This window comes from Sciurus vulgaris (genome assembly GCF_902686455.1).
Source record: "Sciurus vulgaris genome assembly, chromosome: 18".
Taxonomy (NCBI): Eukaryota; Metazoa; Chordata; class Mammalia; order Rodentia; family Sciuridae; genus Sciurus; species Sciurus vulgaris.
The window spans coordinates 18,201,871-18,213,163 of NC_136479.1; the positions used below are offsets into that span (position 1 = coordinate 18,201,871).

The following is an 11,293-nucleotide window of genomic DNA, read 5'->3' on the forward strand; positions in this document are numbered from 1 at the left end:
CTTCAACATTTATTTTTGCTCTACAACTTCAGAAGTAACACACATTAGTTGTGGACAATTTGGAAATTACAGAAGTACAAAAAGAAGACAAAATGAATTCCACAACACAATGATATTTTACTTTCAGTTTTTCTAAGTTTATGTGTAATTATCCTGATTCTTTTAAATATTTTAGGGTTGTCAGTATTTTTATTTTATGAATATGTAACACCTTGCATGGTTCAAAAATCACATATATATGTATGCATGTACGCATGTACAGATGAGGAAACCACCTTTCAGCAGCAATTCACCAAATTCTTCCCCAGGTGACTGCTATTATTAAGTTCTTAAATAGTTTTCTAAAGTTGATTTTATACATTTTCTTTCTTTTTTTTTTTTTTTTTTCTTTGTGTGGTGCTGGGTATTGAACCCAGGGCCTTCTTCATGCAAGGCAAGCACTCTGCCAACTGAGCTATAGCCCCAGCCCTTGATTTTATACATTTTCAAGCACCCACACTCAACTTTTATTGCCCTTTTTATATAAACAATATATTATTAATTATACTGTTTTGCCCTTTGCCTTCTTCACTGTATACCTGGACATTATTCTTGATTAATACACAGGAAAGTTTCTCTATATTATGGCTCTAATATTCCATTGTGTATAGATGTGAGATAAGTTAATTGATCTATTGATAATTTAGATTGTCAACTTTTTCTGTTACATATAATGTCAAGTACACTAATATTAAATTTGATACCGTTTTTCTCTTGGTCTAGTTATTGTTTCAGATGCCCACCACATGACAGGCCATTTTTTGTTTTTTTACCACCTGAGATCTAATTATCATATACTAGACTACATGTTTACACTGTACAACTTGATCAATTTTGACATGTGTACACTTGTGAAATCAGCCCTCACCACAATCAAGATAATAAACACATATTCTCTATTTTCTTGTGCCTCTCTGTAAGCCTTCCCTTCCACCCCTGCCCATCCTCCCACCCCCATGCAATTCTTGATATGCTCTAAATGAATTTGACACTATAAATTTGGTTGAATTATCTAGCCTATAATATGCATGGACTCTTACAGTAGTACTCTTGTTGTTGTTGTTTGACTTCCACTCCACAAAATTATTTGGAAAGCCATCCCTGAGGTGGCATGTTTCATTCCTTTTATTCCTGAGTAGACTTTTGTATCTGTTTGTTTATCTACCCACCCATTAGTGGGCATTCAGCTTGTTTCTAGTTTACAAACGTGTATGTACAGTTCTTTAGAGGAATAGGTGCTTTCTTTTCTCATGGGTCAATTTCCAGGAATGGAATCACTAAATCATACAGTAAGAGTCTATTTAACATTTTAAGTAACCACCAAACTGTTTTCTAAAGCGGATGATCATTTTACATTCCCATCAGCCACTTATGAGAACTCATGTTGCCCACAATTTTTTTTAAAGTTTTTGTTTTTAGTTGTAGAAGAACACAACACCTTTATTTTATTTATTTATGTGGTGCTAAGGATCGAACCCAGTGCCTTACACATGCGAGGCAAGCACTGTACCACTGAGCCCCAGCCCCAGCCCACTGCCCACATTCCTGCCAACACATGGCATGGCCAGTCTGTTTAATTTGAGCCATTCTAATAATAAGTAGTATCTCATTGTGTCTTTTTCCTTGTTTCCTGCTGAGGGCTTTTTCATGTGCTATTTGCCACTCATCTCTTTAGTGACATGTATGTTCTAATCTTTTGCCTATTTCTAAATTGCATTGTTAATACATCTTGAGGGTCTTTTATATGTTCAAAATATATTTCCTTTATCAAGCATGTGATATGTAAATATTTTCTCCTGGCCTATGACCTGTTTTATTCAACATTGTCTTTTGAAAACCAGAAATTATTTGATGAGGTCAAATTTATTTATAGGTTCAGTCTTGTAAAAAATATGCTTTTGGTGTTACTTTTAAGAAATCGCTACCTAACCCAGGTTCACAAAGATTGCTTATGGATTTTTCTTTATAATTGTGGAAGTGCAGGTTCTGTGCTTAGATCAATGGTTTTGTTTGGGATTTTTTTGTTTTCATTTTTGTCTTGTTTTGCCGTCAGTGGAACCCAGGGCCTTGCACATGCTAAGCATGCTATCTGCCATCAAGATATACCCCTAGCCCTGATCCATTTTTAATACAGCTAGTTTAAATATATTTCACAGGCCATAAAATCTTCCATTTGAACTGTACCATTGAGTGGGTTTAAGTGTGTTACAAGTTGTGTTCTCATTACCATTAATTTTAGGACACTCCCCACCCCAAGAAGAAACCCTATAGCCATTAGCAGTCACTGTCCATTATTTTCTCATTTCAGCTCCTGGCAACTGCTGATTTCCTCTTAGTCTTTGTGGATCTGCCGATTCTGGACATTTCCTATGTGACCTTTCGTGTCTGGCTTCCTCACAGGCATGTGTTCAAGGTTCAATTGTGTTATGGCGTGTGCCGTTCTTGCTTCCTTTCCATGACTGAATAATAACCCAGGTGTGGACCTACCCCATATTGTCCATTACTTGATGGGCATCTGGGTGTTGTCCACTTTCTGGCTACTATGAGCAATGTTGCTTCAACATTTTGTGTACCCATTTTTGTATGGACAGATATGTTCAGTTATTGGTCCTATGAGTGGCATTGCTGGTCCTTATGCCCAACTGTTTTACAAAGCAGTTGGACCCTCCATCCAACCAGCAGTGTATGAAGATTTCAATTTCTGCACACACTCTCCAACACTGGTCATTGTCTATCTTTTTAAATCACAGACCCCCTAGTGGCATAAAGAGGTATCACATTGTGTTTTTTTAAATTCTTTTTTAGTTATACATGACAATAGAGTGCACTTTGATACATCATATAAAATGATTTGATTTGCATTTTTCTAGTGACTACTGATTGTTAGCATGTTTTCAGGTGCTTATTAACCATCTTCATCTGCTTTGTTGTTTGTTTTTGGAGAAACGTCTATTTAAATGTTCTGCCCCCCCCCCCACCCCCCCAACCACACTTTTTTTTTGAGATGGAGTCTCACTATGTTTCCCAGGCTGGCCTCAAACTCTTGGGCTCAAGCAGTCCCCCTGCCTTATTCTCAGCGTTGCTGGACCTACAGTCAGGCCCCATTGTGCCCAGTTTCTGCCCATTTTTTAATTGGGCCATTTGTCTTTATTAACATTGAGTTTTAGATCTTTATATTGTCTAGATACAAGGCCCTTATCACATACATGAAGTGCAAATATTTTCATCCATTCCATGGGTTCTTTTTACTGCCTGTATGATATCTTTTGAAGTACAAAAGAGTTTAATTTTGATGATGTACAACTTATTTATTTTTCCTTTATCATGTGCTTTTGGTGTCACACATAAAATGCCATTGCCTAATCCAAGGTCATGAAGATCTACACTTCCTTCCAGCACTGTAGTATACAGTTCTTGCTCTTACATTTAGGTATGTGATGCATTTTAAGTTGATTTTTGCAAATGGTGTGAAAAAGGAGCCCAACTTCACTTATTTTGCATAGGGATGTTCATGTGTCCCAGGACCATTTGTCAGAAGACTGCCATTTCCACATCAAATCTTGGTACCTCCCTCAAAATCAGTTGACTGTAGATGTAAGGGTTTATGTCTGGATTCTCAATTTTAGTCTGTTGGTTTAGAAGGATAGATGTATCTATGTAAGTATGTGTGTGTGTGTGTGTGTATATATATATATATATATATATGCATATCTATAATATATAGAGACAGATATATACATCCATATGCCAGTATCACACTGCTGCTTTTATAGTAAGTTTTGAAACTAGGAAGCCTGAGTCTTCCAACTCTGTTCTTTTTAAAGATTGTTTTATCTATTCTAGGTCCCTTGCATTTCCATACAGATTTTAGTATCAGCTTGTCCATTTCTGAAGAAAACAAAAAACACAGCCCAGATTTTTTTAGGGATTACACTGAATCTTTACCTTGCTTCATGCAATATTACCAATTTAATATTAAATCTTCCAACCCAGGATTCTTTCCATTTATTTAGATCCTCTTTAATTTATTTCAGGGACATTTTATAGTTTTGTTTTTGTTTTATTATAGGTACTTTTATTGTATATGTATTAGGTACACAGTTTTAAAAGAATGAAAATCCTACTCTCTAGAACATGAGAAGAAAATAAACAAAACAAAAATATAAATGGCATGAACATTAGACTATGTGATCTTCACATTCATATTACATATATTGTTCAAGTATTCTTTTTTATAGTTCATTTATTTGAAACTGCAGAGTGGTATAGGATATATGCCACTTAGTTCAGGACCTTAAAAAAAGTTTATCAGTGGTGTTTATGTGTAGGGAGAAGAAAACTGCTCACTGTATGTAACCATCATGTCTCAGGGCACATGATTGAAGAGAAGGCAGCCAAGTATAAGTATTAATTATTTTAGAAATGCTATCTACACTGGAATGACACTTCTTAAATATACATTCCTTCCTGAACTCCATTCTCATATAACTTATAAACTGTCAAATGAAGCTAAGGAAGTTAAAATTTTAACATCTAGCTACATAGAAAAGGAACTCACTCGAGAGGTAAAGTTTCTAATATTCACTCAATTTAGCCCTTCTTTTTATACAAAGTACGTTCTCCTAGAAATGGGGCATTTAGTTAAACTATTCTTTCTTTTGACCTCAGCTACATAGTTTTCATCATACAAGTTTTACACATGTCTGCCTAAACCAAGGATTTCATTTTTTGATCCTATTATAAATTTAAGGACTTTCTTTATTTTCGATTGTTCACTACTAAGTTAAAGAAATATAATGGATTTTTATATATTGACCTTTCATTCTACAGCCTTGTTAAACTTGCATACTGTGTCTGATGGATTCTGAGGCTTTACTGGGGTTTCTGAAGTATGGTCACATCACCAGGGAATAGTGAAAGTTGTACTCTCCTTTCCAATCTGGATACCTTTTTTAAAAAATTTTGCCTAATTTTTCTGGCCAGAACCCCCTATGCAGTGTTGAATAGAAGTGGCAAAGGTAAGAGTTCTTGTTTTTTCCTGATTGTAGGTGAAATGCATTTAGTTTTTCATGATTAAGTGGTGCTGCATTTTTATAAATTGTTTTTATCACGTCAAGGAAGCTTCTTTTTATTCCTAGTTTGTTGAGAATTTCTATCATGAACAGGCATTGAATTGGGTCAAAAGCTTTCTCTGCATCTATTGAGAAGGGTTTCATCCTTTATTTTGTTAACAAAGTGTATTGCATTGATTTATTTTCATATGTCACGCCAGCTCTGCATTCCTGAGAAAAATCCTACTTGGTCATGGTATATAATTCCTTTCTATATGTTGCTGGATATGTTGCTAGTATTTTGTTTAGGACTTTTTAATTTATAAGGGATACTGATCCCTTATAAATGGTTTTCTTGTAGTTTCTATCTACTTTTGATATCAGAATAATACTGGTCTCACAAAATGAGTTGGGAAGTTCCTATGATCCTTTTTGAGTTTTTTTTTTTTTTTTTGTATAATGCAAGGTATGGATCAAAGTTCTTTTTTTTGACATGTGTATATTAATCAAGTTAATATCATTTGTTAAAAAGCCTATTTTCTGCACTGAACTGCCCTCTTTTGTTGTTGGATATCAGCTGACCACATTAGTGTGGGTCTGTTTGTGTGCTTTATATTAATCCACTTATTTTATATCTGTCTTTACATCAATACCACACTGTAACTTTATCTAACATCTTTATTAAGGTTTTCCCCCTGCTTCTGTGTACCCTTGCATTTCTGTGAATTTTAAAATCAATTTTTCAAAAATTTTTATTGTAATAAAATAGACATAATATAAAATTTGGCATTTTTTAGCTAGATCGTTCATAGTATCATGTACATTCACACTGGAAGGCAGGCAACATCATCTGTGTCTACAACTTGCTCATCATCCAGACTGGAACTCTGTTCTGATGAAATAACAAATCCTGTCCTCACTGCCTCCCAGCTCCTGGCAACCAACCCTCTATTTTCTGTCTCTGAATTTGACTACTCTAGGTGCCTCATATGAGTGGAATCATACAATATTTGTCTCTTTATTACTGACTCATTTCACATAGGATAATGTCTTCATGTTTCATCTATGTTATAGCATATGCCAGAATTTCCTCTTTTCAAGGCTAAATAATGTCTCATTTTGTGTGTGTGTATGTGTGTAAACAATGTGATACACACACACACACATGCACACACCCTGTCACCACACTTTGTTTATCCATTCATCTATTGATGGACACTTGGGTTATTTCCACCTTTGGGTGATTATGAATAATGCTGCTGTAAACATTTGTGTATCAACTTTTTAATTAAAAAGAAGAAAGCTGGAGCTGGGGCTGTGGCTCAGTGGTGGAGCATTGCCTAGCATGTGTGAGGCACTGGGTTTGATTCTCAGCACCACATATAAATAAATGAATAAAATAAAAGTCCATCAACATCTAAAACAAATTTAAAAAAAGAAGAAAGCCAACTAGGGGATTGCACTGGGTCAACTGATGAGTTCAGGGAAGAACTGACCTTGTAACACTGGAATTTTCCAACCCACAAACCCACCTATGTTTCCATTTATGCTGACATCCTTAATCTCTTGACAGTGTTTAGTAGTTTTCAGAATAAAAATCACTGACATTTATTATCTGGTTTATCCTCAAGTTTTCTATTCCAAGTGGTATTTCTTAGTATTTTTATTTCCCACTATCACTAGCATGGGCAAATACAACACATTCTAGAAATTATTTCTGTATCCTGAAGCCTCACCAATCCCACATATTAACTCCAGTATCTTTTTCCCTGGGAATTTCTGTTTAAATGATCATGTTACCTACAAATAAAGACAGTTTTATTTCTTCCTTTCTAATCTGGAGGCCTTTTATTCATTTCAGTTCTTTTCTCTAAGGGTCCTAACTAGGTCTGCGCAGTGCTGAGCAGCCATGGCAAGAGGAGGCATCCTTAACCACATTTGTGACTGGAGGAGAAAAGTGTCTGGCACCGTTTGAGTGCTGTTGGCTGTAAATGTTTTTAAATAAATGCCCTTTATTTATCTGGTTGAGGAAGTTCCCTTCTACTCCTAGTTTGCTGACAGTAATTATTCAAAATGAATACTGGTTCTTGCAAAAGAAAAAAGCATTTCCAGGGTGTATTGAGATATTCACATGGTTTTTCTTTTCTAGTTTCTTATTGCATAGATTATATTAACTGAATGTGAAACCAACCCTCTTTGCTGGGGTAAATCCCACTTGGCCATTATGTGTTAGTCTCTCCATGTACTGTTAAATTTAATTTGCTAAAATTGCATTAATGATTTTTTTCAAAGTTCAACAGAGATATTGATTTGTAGTTATATTCCTTTTTTTTTTTTTTATGGTCAAACGATTTTTAATGAGGGGGCCAAGATCATTCAGTGGAGAAAGGAGAGCCTTTTTTTTTTAACATTTCAATGTCTTTTTTTTTTAAAGGAGTGAGTTGTGTACAAGGGGTTAAATGCTTTATAGACAAGAAAAACTGTGTAGAACCAACTTATTTATCATCATAACCTTCATCTTTCTCTTTCTTCTCATCCTCTTCATCTTCATCTTCCTCCTCTTCCTTCTTTTTCTTGCTTTTTTCAGCCTTGACGACTCCCTCTTTTGCTGCATCAGGTTTTCCTGTAGCTCGGTAGGCAGCAATATCCCTTCGTATTTTTCCTTCAGCTCAGCAGCCTTCTTTCCCTGAGGCTGCTTTTCATCTGCAGCAGTGATTCCGTATCTCTGTTTCTTTGCAACATCACCAATGGACAGGCCACCGGAGGCCTCTTGGATGCACTGGGATCCTTGAACTTCTTTTTTGTCTCCCCTTTAGGAGGGATATAGGTTTTCATTTCTCTTTCATAACGCCTTGTCCATCTTTGCCATGTCTTCAAATTCTCCTTTCTCTTTAGTAGACATGGTCTTCCATCTCTCTGAGCACTTCTTAGAAGACTCTGTGAAGTTAACTGAAGCAGCTGGGTGCTCCTTCTTGTGCTCCTCCCGGCAGTTTGCACAAAGAATGCACGTGATGGCATTTTGCCTCTCGGCTTCTTAGGAGCTCCTTTGCCCGTCTTAGCTGTTTTTCCTCAGCGGGGCACAGAGTCGCCCATCCGGCTCTCACTTGCCCTGGCGCTGTCTCTGTGGAGCTCAATGTAATGCAATGGCTCAGTAGAATCTTTTTAATAGGTGGTCTTGAGAAAACTGGATACCTTCTTTCTTTTCCGGGAAGAATTCCTCAAAGGATCAGGTTTCTCAAATTCTGCTGACTTTGTCTCTTCTTTCTCCTCTTCCTCATCAGGTATCAAAGAATATCTGGTCCCACCTGGCTGCATGAAGCAATCTTTTGCAAAGTGGCCTTTACAGCCGCACTTTTTGCAGGTCGTGTTCAGCACAGCCTCAAGGGTGATCTTCTGTCCAGTGTAACCCTGGAAGGACCGCCTCCGCCTCTCTCCTTGCTCAATGATAACGTTGTTGGGATCAAGGTCTTTCCCAGTCCCTTGGTTGACAACTTTCATGGAGAGCGATACTTTCATTCTATCATTTTTCATCTCTCGGCCAATCAGTTTCACCCACACTTTGTCTCCGACATCTACGATCTCAGAAGGCTTGTCCACCCGACAGGAGGACATGTGAGTTCGATGGACCAGACCTCTCCTTGGAAAGTAGTGTAGAGAGCAGGCAAGTTTTTCATGGTCTCAGGTCTTCCTGAATTCATCCTTAATGTTCTACGGCTCCTCCATTTCTCTTCTGCTAAAGCTAACTCAAATATCTTAGCGTCAGCTCCTGCTCTCCCCGCCGTCGTATTGCCCGAAACACCAAACCCACTCAGAGCGTTCCCACCCATAAGACACAGCGCGCCTAGGAGGGATGCCAGCTCCGCTCACCAATCCTGGAATGGCGCTCTCGTGACTGTAGTTATATTGCTTGAATGGTCTTCATCTGAATTTTGTGTCAATAATACTGGCCTCAATAAGTTGAGAAATATTCCTTCTTTAATTTTCTGGAAGAGCTTGTGTAGAATTATAATTATTTCTTTCTTAAGAATTTGGTCAAATTCCTCTGTGCAGTGTTTTGGTTCTGGAGTTTCTTTGTTGAAAAGATTTTAGGTGGGCTGGGGATATGGCTCAGTGGTAGAGTGCTTACCTGGCATGCATGAGACCCTAGATTCAATCCCTAGTGAAAGTAAGATTTTAGCTATACTTTTAATTTTTATTTGTTTATTTATTTATTTCTGGTATCATAGATTGAACCCAGGGTCACTTAACCACTGAGCCACAACACCAGCCCTTATTTTTTATTACGAAACATGATCTTGCTAAATTGCTAAGGTGCTTAGGGTCTAACTAAGTTTCTGTGCCTGGCTTTGAACTTGAGATCCTCTTGCCTCAACCTCCCCAAGTCACAGGCATGTGCCACTGCACCCAGCTCACTTTTGATTTCTGGAAATAGATATAATTTATTGAAGCTGGGTACAGTGCCTGTAATACCAGCTACTGGAGAGGCTGAGGCAGTAAGATTGCAAGTTCAAGGCCAGCCCACATAACTTAGTGAGATGCTGTCTCAATCTGTTAACATTTCATTATTTATAACATGCGTTATAATTTTGGATTCTAAACTCATTGCTGTGGGCACTTGAACAGTGAGAATCCTGTGAAACCTGGATTTAAGGAATTTACCTCCAGATCAGTTTAAAGTTTGCCTGAAATTCCTCTCTTTTTGTGTTATTTCTTATTTTTTTGGTATTACTGGTTTGTGAAAGTAGTGTATGCTTAAACATCAAAACCACTTGAGAACAGGCCTCTGTTATTAATTATCACTAGAGAATTTTTTTTTCTTGACCCAGAATTCAGGTCAACACACACAAGCTTCAGTGTTTCTCTGGGTTTAAAAGTGGACTTTTGGGGCTGGAGTCGTAGCTCAGAGGCAGAGAGAGGGCTTGCCTAGCATGTACAAGGCACTGGGTTTGATCCTCAGCACCACATGAAAATAAATAAATAAAAGTATTGTGTTCATCTACAGATAAAAAATTTTTTTTTAAAAAGTGGACTTTTTCCTGTTCTGTGTATTCATCAGTGTTCTCCAAAGAAACTCACTTAGTAGTAAAGATAGACTCATTATGAGGAATTAGTTCATGCAATTACAGGAGTTGAGAAGTCCCCCTGTCTGCTGTCCACAAGCTGGAGGCCCAGGTGAACCAATGTTGCGATTCAGTCTGAGTTTGAAGGCCTGAGAACCAAGGAAGGCCATGGCATAAGTCCCATTCTGAAGGCTGGAGAAGATGAGATGTCCCCGTTCAAGCAGGCAGGCAGGAAGCAAAAGGGAAAAATTCCTCCTTCCTCCACCTTTTGTCTATTCAGGCCCTCAAAGATTGGATGAAGTCCACCTACTTTGGGGAGGGCAAGGTACTATACTGAGTTTACCAATTAAATGAAATTGACCACATTATGTTCTGTTCATGTAGGAATATGTCCAACTGTTATGTATAATTATAATGTAACAGTTTTCAAATTAAATAAATCTCACCCAGAAACACCCGTATAGACACACCTTCAAATAATGTTTAATCTGGGCACCCCATGTGTGGTCAAGTTGGAGCATACAATTAGCTATGACACCCCTTTTCACCAAGGATTCTTTAAGATTCTTAAGTAGACAAGGAAGTTTCAGCTCCAATACAAGACTTCAACTTACATCTGCTTGAGTCACAGCCCATTCTCCCAAGGCTGCCGTGTTCCTAACCGTGGCAATCCCCACAGTGCATTAGCTCTGACTTTGTTTTTACTTCTTTGTAAAAGAGCTCAGGTATGCACTTAGAAGAATGTTGTACATTTATCCAGAATTTCCCTATGATAATTTGGTCCTCCGTGTTGTCAGAAAAAGAATGTTTTCATTTATTTCTTAATCTTGCATAGACTTGCATCTCCACAATTCACTGCTGCTCTTCTTCAAAGACACACTGAGGACTGGGAGGAAACTGTCAAATCCCACAGATGCTGTTTCAGTTAGGATGTCTTCCAACCAAACATAATAAAATACTTCACTAAAAGTGGTTTAAACCATAAACATCCTTGATTATTCTAAGACAGACAGCCCAGAGTCAGTTTGCCAAATCAGTTCCATCAGGAATCTGGGTTTTTTTCTTCCTTCCACTCTGCCATCTCCAGTATGTCCAAGTTTTTTTTTTTGTTTTTTTGTTTTTTTGTTTTTTTTCCTTGTTGTC

The 11,293-nt window shown here is 37.4% G+C and overlaps 2 pseudogenes across 2 annotated transcripts; both read right to left on the minus strand.

Moving 5' to 3' along the window:
- Window positions 1-7,585: 7,585 nt before the first annotated feature.
- Window positions 7,586-8,183, minus strand: LOC306649536 (high mobility group protein B1-like; annotated as a pseudogene). Its single transcript has 2 exons — window positions 8,180-8,183; window positions 7,586-8,149 (listed from the first exon to the last, which is right to left on the minus strand). The product of its transcript is annotated as a high mobility group protein B1-like (transcript).
- LOC306649358 (zinc finger CCHC domain-containing protein 17-like) lies at window positions 8,065-8,788 on the minus strand (annotated as a pseudogene). The gene has a single exon. The product of its transcript is annotated as a zinc finger CCHC domain-containing protein 17-like (transcript).
- Window positions 8,789-11,293: the final 2,505 nt, after the last annotated feature.